The sequence below is a fragment of the Periplaneta americana genome, chromosome 7 (genome assembly GCF_040183065.1).
Source record: "Periplaneta americana isolate PAMFEO1 chromosome 7, P.americana_PAMFEO1_priV1, whole genome shotgun sequence".
Lineage (NCBI taxonomy): Eukaryota > Metazoa > Arthropoda > Insecta > Blattodea > Blattidae > Periplaneta > Periplaneta americana.
The window spans coordinates 107359766-107377455 of NC_091123.1; the positions used below are offsets into that span (position 1 = coordinate 107359766).

Consider the following 17690-nt stretch of genomic DNA (forward strand, 5'->3'; position numbering starts at 1 on the left):
AACATTTTATTAATATGTATTTCCACAAACCGAATTAATTTTTATTATGCTATATTATCTATTTATTTACGCACCGTAGTTAAATTTGGTTTATTTTCTTACATTCCTATGGTCAAACAGTATGCTCGCACTTTAAAGCGTACTCCTAATATAATGGACACCAATTTAAATAAAATTAAAGGAGACATTGGCTATACAGTATTTAGTGCGTTGTTACTATCCTTCTTAGAATACAATGCGTAAAGAATTATACTAAAAACTGTCCGCGAGATTGCGTTTATTTGAAGTCCCTTAAGTCACTTCCTTAGACATATTACGACATACATACTTACTCATTTAGTGTTAAAGGGGGACAGTTTTAACGTTTGTTTCTTTTCTATTAAATTTATGTCTTTCTTTATCAGCTTATAATTAGCATAAAATATATCTTGTGATTTTAACAATACTGATACATAAACAGGGTCTCAAACTGTATAAAAATTAGTTTTTATAATATGGTTGATTACGTATTACTTTACTCATAACAAGCAGTATTGCGCATGGTAATTTATCGAACTACTTAAGTCTATTCACTTTGATATGACTTGGCGTTCCCTTGCTTTAATGTTGTACGAAACGAATTGATACACAAAAACCAAAATAATTCCGAACAAAATGAAATTTCGAATCACTAGTACTTGAACAATTTTTGCAATATGTTTCCTTATTGTTTTTCTACATGAATAATAATTATTATATTTACGTATTTCAATATGTAACTTAAAATGTGTTTAGAATGCAACACTGGAGATACATACAATTGAGACCTGTTGCAACGTTTAGTGCTATTCATATTCCTCAAAATATTTATTTTAACACTGAATATTAAACATTTATTCCGATAAACGAAGAAAAAGCGCTTTATAACCATACTATTCACAGAAAAATTGTATACATTATAGTTACTGAAGAAAATAAATGCAATGCCATCAACCGAAATAACGTTTCAAAAAATTTTATTTACGGGTTACAAATTACGACGGGGATTAAAGAGCTTTACTTATCACCAATTACATGTGGACGTACGGAAACTGCATGGTAAAACATTAGAAGTTGTACTGCTTTCTAGAAACATAAACTTAGACATTTGCATATCATTGATTTTTTTTGGTATAAACATGTGAAATGTTCAGGTCAATATTAGCCTGTACGTATGTCAACAGTAACATATTCGCCATATGCAGGAAATTTATGATATACTTAAAGAACCAAACGTAGTGGCTGAAATTAAAGCAAGATGAATAAAGTGGTTTGGAAATATACTGTACATAGAGCACAACAATGTATAATTCATCCAGATGCAAGTGAAATTCCAGAAAGAAATTGCTATATTTCAACAGCATTAATGAAAATACGAAGTTTACTGGATACCCACAATGGAAGACATTTGTGACTTAGAGACCAATGAAAACAAATTGTTCATTCGGCAGTGAATGGCTTATGAAGCTCTAAAGTAGTAGTAGTAGCAATAATAATAATAATAATAATAATAATAATAATAATAATAATAATAATAATAATAATAATAATAATGTAGTCTTCATTCATCCAAATATTATCTCCCTCCGACTACAATTCGTGTGGATTTTATTTCATTGGTGGTACAAAGAATTATAGCCTACTTTTAAATATTCGGCCTTTCGTAAAAGAGTATTACCATATTATCTAAACGATTGAGATTTCGAAATGAAATTTTTAATCCACCGAATCTTATCGAGTCGCGGTTTGTTATTATATTAACGGTATTTGTATGACACGATACTTGCAGTTTTTAGTTCATATTATTGTAACTCACAAAACTTCTAAAAATAACAAACCTTTATTCAAGGAAGAACAAATATTATGCAAGACACCTAAGATATCTTTTAAGATATAGGCTACGTGTAGTGTGCTATTCCTTAAAATCTATTAAATTTGCGATTGACTAAAATAAAATATACGCTACAAAGTTTAATTATTCTGTACCATAATGCATACAGTTTCTTTTAGAGAAGTGTTAAGTTTAATAATTTCATGTTAAAAACGTATTTCAATGACAGCTTTTTCGTAGAGTAAAATACTATTAATAAGAAATTATATGTAACTTGAAGATGATATAAGATTACGTGTTCCTTTTTATGAAAGATGGCATATATGCGATCATTATTATTCAGAATTTCCTTGGCATAACTTGGAAACCACGGGAACCCCAGACAACTCCAGAATTCCAGGAGGCCGAGAAGGAAGGTCGGTAAATATCCAGTGCTACTTCTACACCTTAAAAAATTGTAATTAAAGGCTTATTTGAAGATTATTGCAAATTAAAAATCAAATGAATGTATGATAAATAATTCTAGGCGTATATAAAACATGTTTACTATCGTCGCACGGAAGTGGGTTAGGTTCAAAATAATACGTAAATTTCATGTAAAATGGTAAATAATTTATTTACTACTTTATAACACTTTCTGAGAGAAACTTCGCGAATTTTTATTAGGTGAAATTGATTAGTTCTTATTAAATTGAGCACAGTTCACCATTCGCCGGAAAAAATACATACGATACATTGTCCCATCAATAGGACACGAAAATTGTGTACTTTTGCTATAAATTAAAATAACATTCGATAAAAACATTGTTTTTCTTAATTCTGGACGCAGTCTAGAAACAGAAAATGAATACAAATAAATCGTAAAAAGTAGTAGAAAACCACACTTGCAGATAAATAGCACATATAAACGCTAGTGTATTTATGTAACTCCCTGCTAGTAGCGGATGTTTGGATTCATATTAAAGGACAGGCTTAGTGTTTACGTGGAGATGAGACGCCAATCCGCCATCTTGGAGATTATTGCCACGATAAACCCACGACGAAATATTGGAAAGTTGCCACAAGAATTTGAAAGAAATCAAAATATTTTCTTCAAAATACAAGTAAGGGTAAATTGGTGTCTTTTTCATTATAAGATTCATTTATGTAAAATTGTACAAAAATATTTGTAGAAATCGCACTACTTTTATTAGCGGTTGAATATCTGTCGCTGGATACTCGACAAATTCTTGAAATGTGGTGCACCAATAGTTTTATTTTCAGAGAGTAAATACTAATAGGACATGTTACCATGTTTGTTGCGCGGAGCGTTTGATGAAGACGTGGCCATGAGCACTGATGAAGAAACGGATGTTGTTGGTAAAATGCAAGTAACTTATTATTCTCAAATTTGATTAGTCCCCAACACTTAAAAAAATTGAGATTAACGATCACACGAAAACTGCAGCAATTTTATAAACAATGAAAATCGTACAATTAAAAGAGGAACCATCACATAACACTTAACATAATTCACAAAATTTTAACACAACGTAAAATATGAAAAACAACAATTTTTTTAACGAAATCGACAGTTATTCACTACGTCCATCGTGGAAACTGAACAGTAGATATAAGTTTGTAACTTTTTTTATGGTAAGGCGGAACTATCAACAACAACAACAACAATAACAATAACAATAACAATAATAATAATAATAATAATAATAATAATAATAATAATTTAATGTTTACAGTTATATTTTACTGTTGACAATAAACTCGTATGTATGTATTTATTAACTACGTTAATAAAACTGTAACACTGTACACCTAATGCACGGTTATTTTAAATAGTACATATAATATTGTATATTTATATAGCTGCCTTAATTTATGGTTATGTAAATTACCCTAATATTAATTAGAAACGTTAATAGTTCTTTTGAAGGACGTATTATAAATATATTACTTTAATTATTCATGCTGACGTTTACAAGTTGAGATAGGAAATCTAAAATTAGTAATACAGATTTGCGTAAAACAATTCATCCTTGTAAATAAAAAAATTGTATGGAATCTGAGGATAATTTTAAGCTATAATGTCATCGTCGTGAGAAGATATTGGTTATGCGTTACACTAGAGAACCTGTCTAGTTCCCATCGGTCCCCTGATAGCTATGTATCCCACCACCCACTGTTGCAACGGGGAGTCTAAAATTTGGGGGTTAATTTTCATTTTCTGTTCGGGTTGAATTATATTAGTAACGACAATAACATTTAGTTCGTAATTGTGTATTTCAGAGGTTGGATCGGAAGGTTTATGATACATATTAAAGTTGTTATACACCAGAGTACAATTATGAATTCGAATGCAGGATGGAGGGTGCTTCTGATGAAAACTTTATTATAGACTACAGGTAGAGGGCATTATTTTTGGGGAGGGAGAGCAGAGAAGGCGTGACATTCATGCACCTGCAGGTAACTAAGTCGGTCGCACTTACCTGGTTTGTGTGCGGCACTTGTCTGTACGCGATAGTTTCATCACAACAACTGCGCGGCCACTTGTTAGTCAGTCCTCTGCACATCTCCCCAGCTGCTCCGCGTGCAGACCAGCCACGAACCAAACCTCCAACCGCTCTCGCCTACTCTTATATACCAGCTAAAAATAGCCATTGATGTCATTTCCAGAGCCAGCCATTGGCTCGGCATTACGTAATGCGGCACAACGATTGGCCGACGCTCGGAGGCGGCTTTAAAGCCTGGTTGTACGAGAGGAATTGTTTTCGATATTGCCGCCCTTTCGGGACCTCGCGCTTCGAGTTTTGCTGATCCGTACAGAAATGGGAGGGGGCGTATAGGAACTTTTTGATTATGGTGATTAATCTCGCGGCGTAGGGGATGTTTTAGTCCAGTTCTGCCAAGATTCCCGCCCCGTGCTGTAGTCCCCGTGGCACATCCAGTGATAGGAGATTGTGTACAAGTACGCTAAACCTCAGGCGCGCGCGTCGCCCCAGCACCAAGGTTGCGGCTCTTGTCAACTCACATTCGGGATTCTCGGCTCGTGTTTTGATGTTTCCAGGCGACTTGCTGCAGAAGGTACTTGAAATCAGACCACGGTGTCGTGTCTTGTCTTGTCTTCACAGCAACCACTGCACTCACGATCGTGCTACAGAACACTGGAACTTTATCTCAGCTGAATTATCGCATGCGTACAGTTCGTCTTTCTCCCACCACGCGGGGAAGTGGCCGATTAAGACCAATGGGGATGCGGCTTATTCTTATACCAAGCGGTCGCCCTTGGAATTTCAACGGGGGAAAAGGGAATGGTAATGTGAACATCATTTTCTTGATGACTGATTTCACGTGGTTCGTCTTAATACAGTCTCTGGGTCTGTCAGGAGAGCTGATTTCGTATTCGGTTCGAATTCTGAAACCGTAGACTTAAATATTTCTATGTATTATTTTAATTTATAGTCGGCGTAATTTCATATTATGAACCAAAAAAAAGTTTAGCAACTTATACGAAGTATGAGAAAGATCAAAATGAGAAAAATGAAATCTGAAAGGTTTACATTTTAATTAGGCAATCTTAAAAGTATGTACGTCACGGATAAATATTACGGATATTAATATCAGGAACAAGTAACAATTGTACGTGCATTTTGGCCTTCTTACTCCCCAAATACAATTAACGTAACGTATCCCCTTGTATTCCATAGGGGAGTATGGAGGGCATAAAGGTAGAGCACCATACTTTTATACATAACTGTAACCAGTGGCATAGGCGGGGGGGGGGGGGGCTCGCCGAGCTGAAGCCACCCTTTTCTCAAGACATATTCAAACAGTATTTTAGGTTTAAACTATTTAAACCATGCAGAAACAACCCACCATTGGCGCTACGGGTGCGACACTGAAATAAATATATTAACTGTTTCTACAATGACCAATATTTAGAATAACAAATCCTTATATTTCTGTTGACAAGTTTTTTTAAGTTGACTGATGATTTTCAAAGAAATTATGAAGCTACTGTTCTCAACACAATAACTAGATTTATTTAGAATCGGTGTATGTTCATTGATTCTGCAACGACGGAGAATTGATTTTGCTTTATAAATCTTTTGAGAGATCTAAATAATGATTTTAAATTTCATAGTATAATAAATTGGGGTGGAGTAGCATCATCTGTACTTAATCCATTAGTTTTATTACACAGAAGATTAATAAAAATTTGTCTAACCAAAAATATGGATTACTCAACAAATTTAATTTATACAGATTTTAAAGTATTAACTATTGAAGAAATTTATAAATATAGTTTATTAACTTATTACCACAGAAATCAAATAAAACATAAATCTAATCGACATGAATATCGTACTCGAAGACAAAAATCTACTTTTCCATTAATTGAACCTAAATGTCACACAAGTGCAGCTCTTAAACATGGTGCTAGTTTCGGCCCAAGACTTTATAATAAAATTACAAACCATTTTCCAAATTTGAAATATTTTAAAATTGAAGCTTTTAAAAAATAAATGTATAAAATTATTCATGATATATAATATTAACAAATGTATTTTCTTTTTATCCTTTATTTCTGTCGACTATATTCACGTTTTTTCTGATATCATTGGCTTCTGTCTGATTGCCAATTTATATTAAATGTATTTTATTCTCTCTTTTTCTCTTTCTTTTTTACTCTTGTGTGTTATTTATTGTTTTGAATTAAGTTACTTGCCGTATTTAGTAAACTGTCCTTGTAAATTTTATGTTATATTATTGGCTAAGACCACACCGTACACGAGCCTGGCTCTTACGGTAGTGGCTAGAAATTTTTTTGTTCAATAATTTTAATTTGTACTCGCTAGCTACCTAGTTAAATAAATTAAATAAAAGTAGTATTAAGGGGACAAGGTAGTCTAGATGTTTTCATAGTGCGCAATGCTGGTTTTAAGTGGTTATTTCTCCGAAAGTATGAAAGTTGTTGCTTTCAAATTTTTACATGTTACTCTATATGCTTTTAGGATTACATTGGTGGTTAGTTGTTATATTAACTACTATAATTGAGTTTAAAAAAATATTCAAATGAAAGAAGAAAAAAAAAACAAAGAAAAATTGTTAAATTTATACACCTTTCTCTTGGAAACTGGTTAATTTACATGGCTAAAATTTTTCATACATATTTGCAATATATTTAGCTACGTTCACTACCAAAATTATAAATCTAGCTCGATTTTGTCAATTAAAAAATTATATACTTTTATAAAATTCTAACGACAAAAAACCTGAAATTTTCAACACAAAAATATATCTAAATCTTTTAATACATATTATATCAATGTAAAAGTGCTACCATTAAGTCATTATATGATTTAAAACGAGTGTGCAAAATTTCTGCTCCCTAACACTAATACGTTCTGAGATATAGGTGCATATATACATAAAAATGTTGTTTTAAGAAAACCGCGTTAAAAAATTAACATCAATTTCTGACTTACTTACAAATCTACACTAATTATAACATTACCACTACTATTTAGGCCTACATCATTACTGTTATTTACAACACTACCACTACTGATATTTACATCCTGCACAACGTTTATACTTTCATATAGGTAGGAGAGTTTTCTCTTGGAGGAACTGGACAATGAAGGACAGAGTTCTTTCTCTCCATGTGGATTAGCACATGGAGTTTGAAAGTTATGTTCTTATTATTATTATTCTTAGTATACTGATTACCACGAAATTTAAGTTTCTTACAATAGATATTACATCTACCTATTTCAAACGCTTATTGTGATCAAAAAGCACGAATTATATAACACAATAACTGAAGAACTAATTCGAACACCAAATAAACTGTCATTCATAAACCTATTGATTGTTTTTAGACTTTAATGTTCTTAAAATAAGACAAATTTATTATATCGTATTAATAAAATTCATACATAAAAGTCGAAATAATTTTAAATTGTATTCTCATAGTTATGAAACAAAAGGTATGAATTCTTTAAGATTGTTTGAACCAAAATGCAACACTGCTACAGTATTTAATCATATTAGTAATTTAGGCCCAAGAATATAATATAACAAATTTATATTTAAATATCCTAATCTTGTCAATTCTAATAGTTCTAGTATTAAATTTAAATAGTTATGTATGGATTTTATAAAAATTGAAATATTGTAAGTTTAAATTTATATATTCTTATTGCTTAATAGACATAAGACAAATTGTACTATATACTTCTTATTTTCAAATCAGGAATCCGCCCCTGAGCACGAGTTCTACTCTTTCAGGGGCGAGCTGAAAGTTTTTCTGTTTATATTATATGTTATGTTACAATTATTAGCAAAATAAATAAATAAATAAATAAATAAATAAATAAATAAATAAATAAATAAATAAATAAATAAATAAATAAATAAATAAATAAATAAATAAATAAATAAATAAATAAATAAATAATTAATAAATAAGTAAGTAAGTAAATAAGTAAATATAAATAAATAAATAAATAAATAAATAAATAAATAAATTGAATGAATGAATGAATGAATGAATGAATGAATGAATGAATGAATGAATGAATGAATGAATAAATAAATAAATTACTTCAAAATGTGAACACAAGAAGCCATTGCATTCATTTCAAGCAAAGCAACAGGGCTATCAATAGCTGTGCTACAAAGAAACGAACTTTTCCGAAAATTCTATCATCATAGCAAGCAGAGAAATTCACATTTCAGTGAAGGGGCATCGCACTACTGATTTAATGGGACGCCCGCTTCAATTAAAAACTGTGTTTTGTAGGTTAGGCACATCGCAACATTATAACACTATATATATTCTTGAGCAGAAAGATTCAGAGAATTTATATCCGTTAAAAACAAAAAAACTCAATTTTTTATGATTCTAAGTACCCTGTCCCTTTAAACAATAATTATTATTGCATTTTAAATACGCTGCATGTGAGTTATAGGTAAATTTACCAAGTGATGTTCTGAAAACTTGCCCTCCCGATCTTAAATTCCTGGCTACGCCACTGACTATAACTGTCAGTTAAGGCTAGTTCTTCACAGACTTAGCCCTATGCCTATTTTGCAATTAAACTGACTTATGTGGCTAATTTCAGTGCGTTGTTTCGGATGCAACCCTTCAGAATTACGTTAGAGGACAGTGAAGGTTGTTAGAACATGGACTAGGACAGGGCACAGGAGAATACAGGTGTCTCACTTACCTACTGTGTATTTCTTCTCTGAAGTGTAACTATCTCAAGCATAACGGACAGTATTTTTTTTAACAAAAACAACGCTCACGTCACCCGATAGGCTAAAAATCACATCACATTCATGATACTGATATATCTAAAGCTTACTTGGTAGTCTAAACAGTATTATTATTATTATTATTATTATTATTATTATTATTATTATTATTATTATTATTATTATTATTTTAATTTGGGTTCGACAGTAGTTTTAATCTTCTCTAGGGTACAAACAATAAAATTTTCCAATGCCAGATGTAGCCTATTCGTACTTCCTGTGTTGTTTGAAGACCTACATTACGGGAAATTTAGCTAGTATAGGCACTTAAAATGCCCTATTGCAAACTACAGAACCAACAAAAAATGTTCAAAATTAATTTGATAGTGTTGTTTTGAGTCAAGAGTGGTAAAATATAACTATTTCATCTGACAGTCGGAGTAACTATATGGTAAAACTAGGAGAAAATTTTGAAGAGTGAAGGACAAAATATTAACGCCGATTCTAAACATAGAGAAGGCAAATTATTTTTGTCCAGTTTTGTGGAAAGAATAAAAGAGCGCTTACGTCTGTTCAGAAAAAAACCAAGGCTTCATGGGATAGCTTTGCCGTTTTTACCCGTAACAGTAACTGTAGTACAGTCTATATTATTAAGAATCTAATCTTTATATTTTATAAATGAGATCTGAACAATGAGATCTGTAAGAATATTTGACAACTATTTAATGAGAAATTACAGTGTGTTCTTTCAAGACGTTATTTATTTTGTTCCCTGGAGCAAAAGCTGATGAGATCTCTTTCAAAGGCAGAATGATTATTTTTTTCGTCAATAATTCTTCTTTTTAAGCTATTACTTATGAGAATTCTTCCTTAAAAAGAATTTAAACTGCAATTCTTACTTCAGCTTCGTTTTGTCAGAATAAATAAGTATATTACATTGTAGTAGCGGTGATCTTGTACTGTGCAGGTAGTGATACGTACTTGTAGGTTACATTTCTTCTGTAGAGTAAAGTAAAGGTTTTTAATAATTATGACAATTTTTTTTTACTCTTATTCAACGACGCTGTATCCACTACTGAGTTATTACAGCGTCGATGGCATTGGTGATAACAAGATGACATTTGGCGAGATGAGACCGAGGATTCTCCATAGATTACCTGGCATTCGCCTTACGGTTTAGGAAAACAACGGAAAGAACCCAACCAGCTAATCAGCCCAAGCGGAAATCGAACCTACGCCCGACCGCAACTACGGATTAGCAAACACGCTATGTTTATTAATAATAGTAATACATACATTCTCTGAATTTCGAGGACTCGCCCTTATTCAATCCCAGATAAACTGCAACTTATTTTAAGATTACTGTGCCCGCTCAGCAAACATTAGGCCTATAGTCTACTCTTTTTCCTACTTTGTCCGTTATAAATGTCTACGAAATGTAGGTCTGTTTGTATCAAGAGATAATATTGTCCTGCAGAAACAATTGCACTATTTACAGTGTCAATCGAGAGATTTTACTGGGGCAAGTAGCAACTGACCGACACTATTGTCATCATCATCATCATCATCATCATCATCATCTCATCTTCATCATCATAATTATCATAATCATCAATGTCATCACCATCATCATCTTTACTACCATCACTACCACCACCACTTACATTTCAAGAGATAGACTGTATTGATCGTAGCAGCTTCACAAATCGGCCCTTCTTTTCATACGTCATCTCACATGTCCGTCTATCTGTAGCCGGAGTATATGTCAGCTTTTATTTATTTATTTCGTTATTTATTTATTTATTTATTTATTTATTTATTTATTTATTTATTTATTTATTTAATCTGACAGAATTAAGGCCATAAGGCCTTTTCTTCCATCCTACCAGATAGCACATATAAATACAAAAAAGAAATACAGACGCTGATGAAAATAATACAAATTAAATTAAAGCCATATAGAGGGTCAACAGGGTCAAAAGAACACTATAGCTCTCTCTTCGAGCTAATACAAGAAAAAAGAAAGAAAAACAGAGATAGCAATGATGATAGTGATAACTGATAATAATAATAATAATAATAATAATAATAATAATAATAATGATAATGATAATGATAATAATAAATACATTACACATTAATTGTCCATTTTACAACAGCATAGTTACAATAGTTACTATATGTCACGGGTTAAGCCGAAGTTGCGCAACCTGACAGGTATTCAACAAGTCATTCCATGAACTAGAATGTGATTTTTTAATTTAAATTTGAACTTTGATATTGTCCGACAGTCTTTGACATGGCCAGGGAGAGAATTCCAGAGGCGTGGTATCGATATGCTGAAAGATGATGAGTAGAAGGATGTTCTGTGCAGAGGAATAGAAAGAAGGTACATGTTCCGGGTTCGAGGTAGTGAAAGGTAAACAAAACGAGATGCTAGCTAAGAGGGTGTGGAGGTGTGGATGATTTTAAATAGTAATAAGAGGGAGTTGAAGAATCTTCTTTCTTTAAGGGGATACTGCGGTGAAATTTATATCTCAGAAACCTATGGATATTTTCGTTCCATTTTTTTACCACAAACAACTCTCATAGACTTACTTATGTGTTTAAATTTTCAGAATGATTGATTAAGAATTGTGCCGTTAAAAAAATATTTTCATATAAATTATATAAAATCTTGGGAATCATTTTGCATGTGTATCTGAAATTGTGATGACATGTTTTTGTGCTCAAAATATAGAGACAATATGGGTCTATGCACTCCTTGATTATTGTTCGTTAACATCACTTTTTTTAGCCAGAAAAAATTTTTATCTTTCATTACAGTACAAATATTCGAATTAAAAATTACATACAATACTAAAATAATCATATCTCCGATCTGGTGTTAGACAGAACAAAATGAATACTTGAGTTATTGCATAACATAATATTGATCGTGTGTGCCAAATTTCATGCATCTAGTCCAAGACAATAAAGAATAAAATGAATCCCAATATTGAAAAATGAGAAAAATTAAATTTACAGGTAATCCAAGTTGAAAGTTTAGTTAGTGATTATCTCATCAGAAATAGCTAGAAGGTTATGTTTTGAAGTCTGACCTTGCTAGAATCCTCCTGAAGCATAACTACATCCTTCCTGCTGCTTAAGAGCTCCTTCTGCTCTTATTTTGGCCATCTTCACCTGTTTTCGGTAGTGCTGGAACTTCTGAGTCGAACGTAGGATTCTGTTCCTGACGCGTCTCCTGTCCCGAGCAATACTAGTCTTCATCCCTTGATGACCAGGAGAAACACCAGCTTGCTGAAGAGTTCTTGTCATAGTTTTGCTGTATCCATGATTAAATTCACTGACTGCAATGGCTACAGCTATGTCAATTTTCCTTTTCGATACAAAATTTTCCTTTGGGCACTTGTTCCACACCATGCTGTGGAGACATTCATTGGCATTCTGTGTTTTTCCTCTCATACACCTTTCCAGGAGGTCAGTTGATGCCAGCTTCTGATAAAGAGGAATAATTTTCTCCAAGACAAATGGAGAGATTGGTGTGTGAATATGTTGTCGGTGCGTGCCGGGTTGTGTTCCCATAGCCACAGCTTTGTTGTAAAAGCACCAACTTTCAGGGCCAGCAGGGCATTTTGAGTGGAAGGGATTCGCATCAGTTGAGGAACAGTGGTGTAAAGTGGCTAGTACTGCTGTTCTCATTGCTGTAACATCATTAGTGTTTTCTCGTATGGCATTTCCATAATAGCGGGTGAGTTTCTGAATTGTAACATTTGTAAGACTCCCTGGCTTTTTACCTCCCAATTTAAATTCTTTGGCAACTTGTCTCAGCCCTGTACCTAGTCGTTTTGACACATGATTCACACACTCCTCCTTCACCAATTTAATAGGGCCATAAATCTTTAGATTTTGAAGATGGTTGAAAGTTTTGCTGTCGCCATCTGACAACAGGGTGGTGTATCTCAGTCCATAATCTGTAGATCTCTTCTACAGTAACTCTGCAGCAAATGCCTCCATACCACCAGATGATCCACTATAATTTTGTTGACACTCTGATTTATGACCTAGTTTCCATATACTGAACTCAGGGGAATCAACACCAAGATCTTTTGTAGCTAGTTGACATGCATGGCAGTATTTAGATATTACAGCATAGTCAACAACATAACCAGTGAGAATATCTATTACAAAACCGACACCATACAAGGATGTGTGTCCCCTCTTGTGCCAAGAGCCATCGAAGCTTACAGCAATATCCACTGGCTCATTTCTATTGTCATCTGTTATGTTTTTCTCCCTATATACAGTTTTTACCTCTTCCCTAATTGCATGCATTGAATTTTGGGCTACTGTAGTGTTTGTTGCAGTAATAATTTTTAAGTGATCATTGTAAGAAGACAGTGATATACTGTTCAATTGCTGAATGCCCTCTCCCAATATTTGTAAATGCCTGGACTACTCTCCTGTTTATGTCAAATGGTGCCCTAGTCGATGATTCACTATTTACCACTCTATTCGATGTCAATACTGAACTTTTCTCACCATCACAAGTTGTACATTTCATGGAAATTCTGCAAGCAAAACCTTGGAAATCTCTTGTATGGAAAGCTAGTGTCTTGTTCCCACACATGTCACAAGATATGTTATGCAAAAGTTCATCTAAACACTTCAGATTTACTATAACGTAACTTGGAGAATTGTCTGGTTCACAACATACACTATCTACATTGTCTTCCAAGGAACGTAATCTTACATTTGTATCGTCACAGTCACCAAATGGACCTGGTTGTGATGTAGGCATAGTATCTAACACTGGATGTTCCTCTTGAACAGATTCAGCTGTACTTACCACATCACTTTTTTTCCATCTTGCCTGAATCCTTGCCTTAGCCAACTTCTTTTTTTGCAGTTTTGAAACACCTGCACTTTTAATTGTATGCAGCTTCTTCCTAGGCATTATTAATGATGGTCTACACTAAAAAAATACCCTAACTAAAGTATATCTATTCTACCTAAAATATAATGCGCAATACGAAATAACTAAACTGTATAAATGTAAAAACTAGGAAATAAAAGTTCTAGAATTGAGAACTAAACTAAATTACTTTGCAAAACATATAACCTCCAGACAGAAAATAGCACATGGCAATGTTTACAAACGGAATGAGTCGCTTTCTGTACTCATATTTCCTACTGCATTTGTTGTGGTCACCATGAAAACATGTTTTCAAGAAAGAGTTTATGAAAGGTTCTAAAAAAATTGAAAGTCGGATTCAGAGACATCTAGGGAATAGTTTGGAACTATTTGAACAACTGCAGTGTCTCAGTAGATAATGAAACACAAAGTTCAAAGAAAAACGTAGAAAATTCCATCCCTAAACTGTGTTCCTACTCCAGGAGGGAGCAGGAGATTTAAAAGGACGGGGGTGTGGCTCTTGAGCAATGCAGGCATTTAAAAATGGCTGTAATAACAGGTGTTCGAGTTGCGCAAAGGTCACCAAACTTACCACACTTGTTAAAAAGGACATGGAGAATATTTTAATGTAAGAAACAATTTTTTTTTTTTTTTTAACAAAAATGGCCATATTTCACCACAGTACCCCCAAGTGGATTCCAAGACAACAATTCTAGTGACGGTGTTACATGATCGAATTTTCTAATGTTACAAACGAAACGAACGCAGATATTGTGAACACGCTGTAGTCTGTAGGCAAGATCGGTATTTAGATTCGGAAATCTTCGCAGCATTTGCTTGGATTACTTTTTTTTTTTTTTTTTTTGAGGGATTTTCTACTCTTCAGCGGTTACCCTGAACTCCCTTCCGCCATCCTTCACGTTCATTCCAATCTTCCTCCTGCAGATGCAGGTTCCTCATCATCTGCACCACCCCAGCTGTCCATGTTGTTCTCCGTCTTCAACGGAGTGATCACTGGAGAATTATCTTCGGCCATCTTTCCTCCTTCATTCTTCTTACATGTCCATACCACTGGAGAATTCTCATCTCAATTCTTTCGGTTACTAGCTCTTCTATATCCATCATCTGTGTTATTATCTTCATTCCTTTTCCTCTTTAACCTGGATCCTCGCTCCTCTTATTCTATCCATCTCCACTACTTCGATCTTCGATTTAAGGCGTTCAACAAGTATCCATCTGTACACTCCATGAGTTAGAATACTTTCTACAATACTTAAAAGAATCTTTTTATTTATCTGTTTGGAGATAACTCTACTCCACAGGGCCCTGTTCAATAAGCATTTGCTTGGATACGTCGATAATTTGGATGAGATTAAATTGCAAGTCATATGAAAATGCAATCTAATGAAAATATGCGCTCTTACTCTTATAGCCACACGTGCAAATGCTCAGTTAGCATTGTTTCAGAGACGATTAGGAAATGTCATGCTATAGTAGGGGGAAAACAAGTAATGTCTCTTAGAGAGAAAGATTTGAAAAAATCGTCTGCCCTCCACCGAAGGTGACCACAAGGATCCAGAAGGCAATAATACAATAATGAATTTACAAAGTTGAAGATCAAGATTAAAATTAATTAATATAGTATTAACAGTGAAAGAGCCACCGGCGTGACTCAGTCGGTTAATGCGCTTGCCTGCCGGTCTGAAGTTGCGCTCGGGCGCGGGTTTGATCCCCGCTTGGGCTGATTACCTGGTTGGGTTTTTTCCGAGGTTTCCCCAACCGTAAGGTGAATGCGAGGTAATCTATGGCGAATCCTCAGTCTCATCTCGCCAAATACCATCTTGCTGTCACCAATATCATCGACGCTAAATAACCTCGTACTTGATACAGCGACGTTAAATAAGCAACTTAAAAAACGTGAAAGAAACATTAATTTAACTTAACAGATAAGTGGTAATTTAATATTTGCAGAGAATCTCTAAGAATTTCAATTAGAATTTCTTGAATTTCATAGAAATTAATTTTTAGATTTTTAAGGATATCACTGGTGAATTTTGGAGAGTACCTCTTGCTTCAAACAAAATGCCTCTCTCAATCCATTGATTAATTGGAATTTTATATTTTTCTGCCAGCAGTGGCAGGCAGAGTTCGTAGATAGCCTGTTTCTCAAAATGCACTTCCTCCGCCTGGGTGGTGTTCCTTTCGAAGCGAATGGTGGGATCTAAAACCAACCTTCCTAAACCACTTTGTCATTGTAATTTTAACATTTGCTTGCAATTTAGCCTTGCGACAGAACAGAGAGTGGATCAGCTGTATAAACTCTGTCTTCCATTACTGAACAGTATCGTATTTCGTATCATTGTTGCAGCATCGACTAGGCCTATCACTTACCTGAATTAGTGTTCAGTTTACGATGACGTTTATTTAAAGGCAGCATAATACTCGGGAGGAAAGGGATCCATCGCTGAAATTTATTACAGGAACGACCTTGGAGTCATCACGTAACCTATTAAAACTATTTCTGAGTTTATTTTGGCAGGTCGAAGTAGCTGTAAGTTGAAGTCAATCGTTCGTCCCTTATGTAGGCGTTAAAATGAGTTGAACTCTACCTCCATGACCCTTCTATACCGCTCTCCTTGACCTTTATAAGCTCCAAGGCCGCCATAACAAGTGGTTTAAAAGTCGCAGGATGATTATTATTACTATGTTTTCATGGAGTATTCAATTCGATCTGAATACGATCCTTACTGAATACGATCTGAGTACGGAAGCTGAAGTTTCGAAAGTAATTATGTTGGTTAACATGTCATCGACATATTAGCGTGTTGGTCATTCTGTAGGCATTAGCTGTCAACAATGTTGCATTTTCCAAATGGGGCGCATGAAAACTTAATATTCTGGATGTTAATGAATTATGGTAATATTGACTTTTAGGAAAACACGAAATATTATGTTTTACAACACCCATTTTTAACATACATATTTTCCTCGCTGTTGGTAAAACAGCTGATACATCGAACAAATGGCGATCACTCTCGCGCTTAGCGTATTGAGATCAAATTGAATACGATACCCGTTTTCATGCAACTCAATTCGAACTGAATACGATCCGATCCCACTTTTTACGTGTATCGATCTTGAGACTCAGACCGAATTGAATCCCCGTTTTCATGAAGATTTCAACATGGTAAGTGTATTCAGATCGATCTCAATACTCCATTAAAACGTAGTATATATGAAGAGTTGAAATTCTGAATTTTTCTCCTCTTTACCCCATTCTAAAGTTCTTCCGTATTGATATCGAAACATGTTGATAGATACTTTTAAATTGTTTTAGGCCTACTATCTTTCAGAAGCTGTAGTAATTAATTTCATATCAAGCCCATTTTAGTTTATTTTAACCTGAAGCTACTGACAGGCGTGACTTTTGATCAGCACGATGCCGATTTTTCAACTCGAGAAGATAACAAAATATCACATTAAAAACTATTACTGTCACACATTCACATAAATATTGTATTAATTAAGTACTGTGAATTCCTTCAAAATTTGAATTAGTAAATTATTATGTTTAGAAACTTCACACCAAAAATTCTACGCTGTATCAGTCATACACCTTCACGTAGAATAGGGAGGAGAGCTGGCGCCATTGGGCGTTGTAACACAAGT

At 33.9% G+C, this 17690-nt stretch overlaps 1 protein-coding gene across 3 annotated transcripts in view; it reads right to left on the minus strand.

The window, feature by feature from the left end:
• The window catches only part of Atf3 (Activating transcription factor 3), a 272512-nt gene extending 267470 nt beyond the window's left edge, over positions 1 to 5042 (minus strand). For all 3 annotated transcript variants that reach the window (XM_069831155.1, XM_069831153.1, XM_069831154.1), the window contains exon 1: positions 4333 to 5042. The gene's annotated coding sequence lies outside the window, so the exon portion shown is untranslated. The remainder of the gene's footprint in view (positions 1 to 4332) is intronic.
• Positions 5043 to 17690: the final 12648 nt, after the last annotated feature.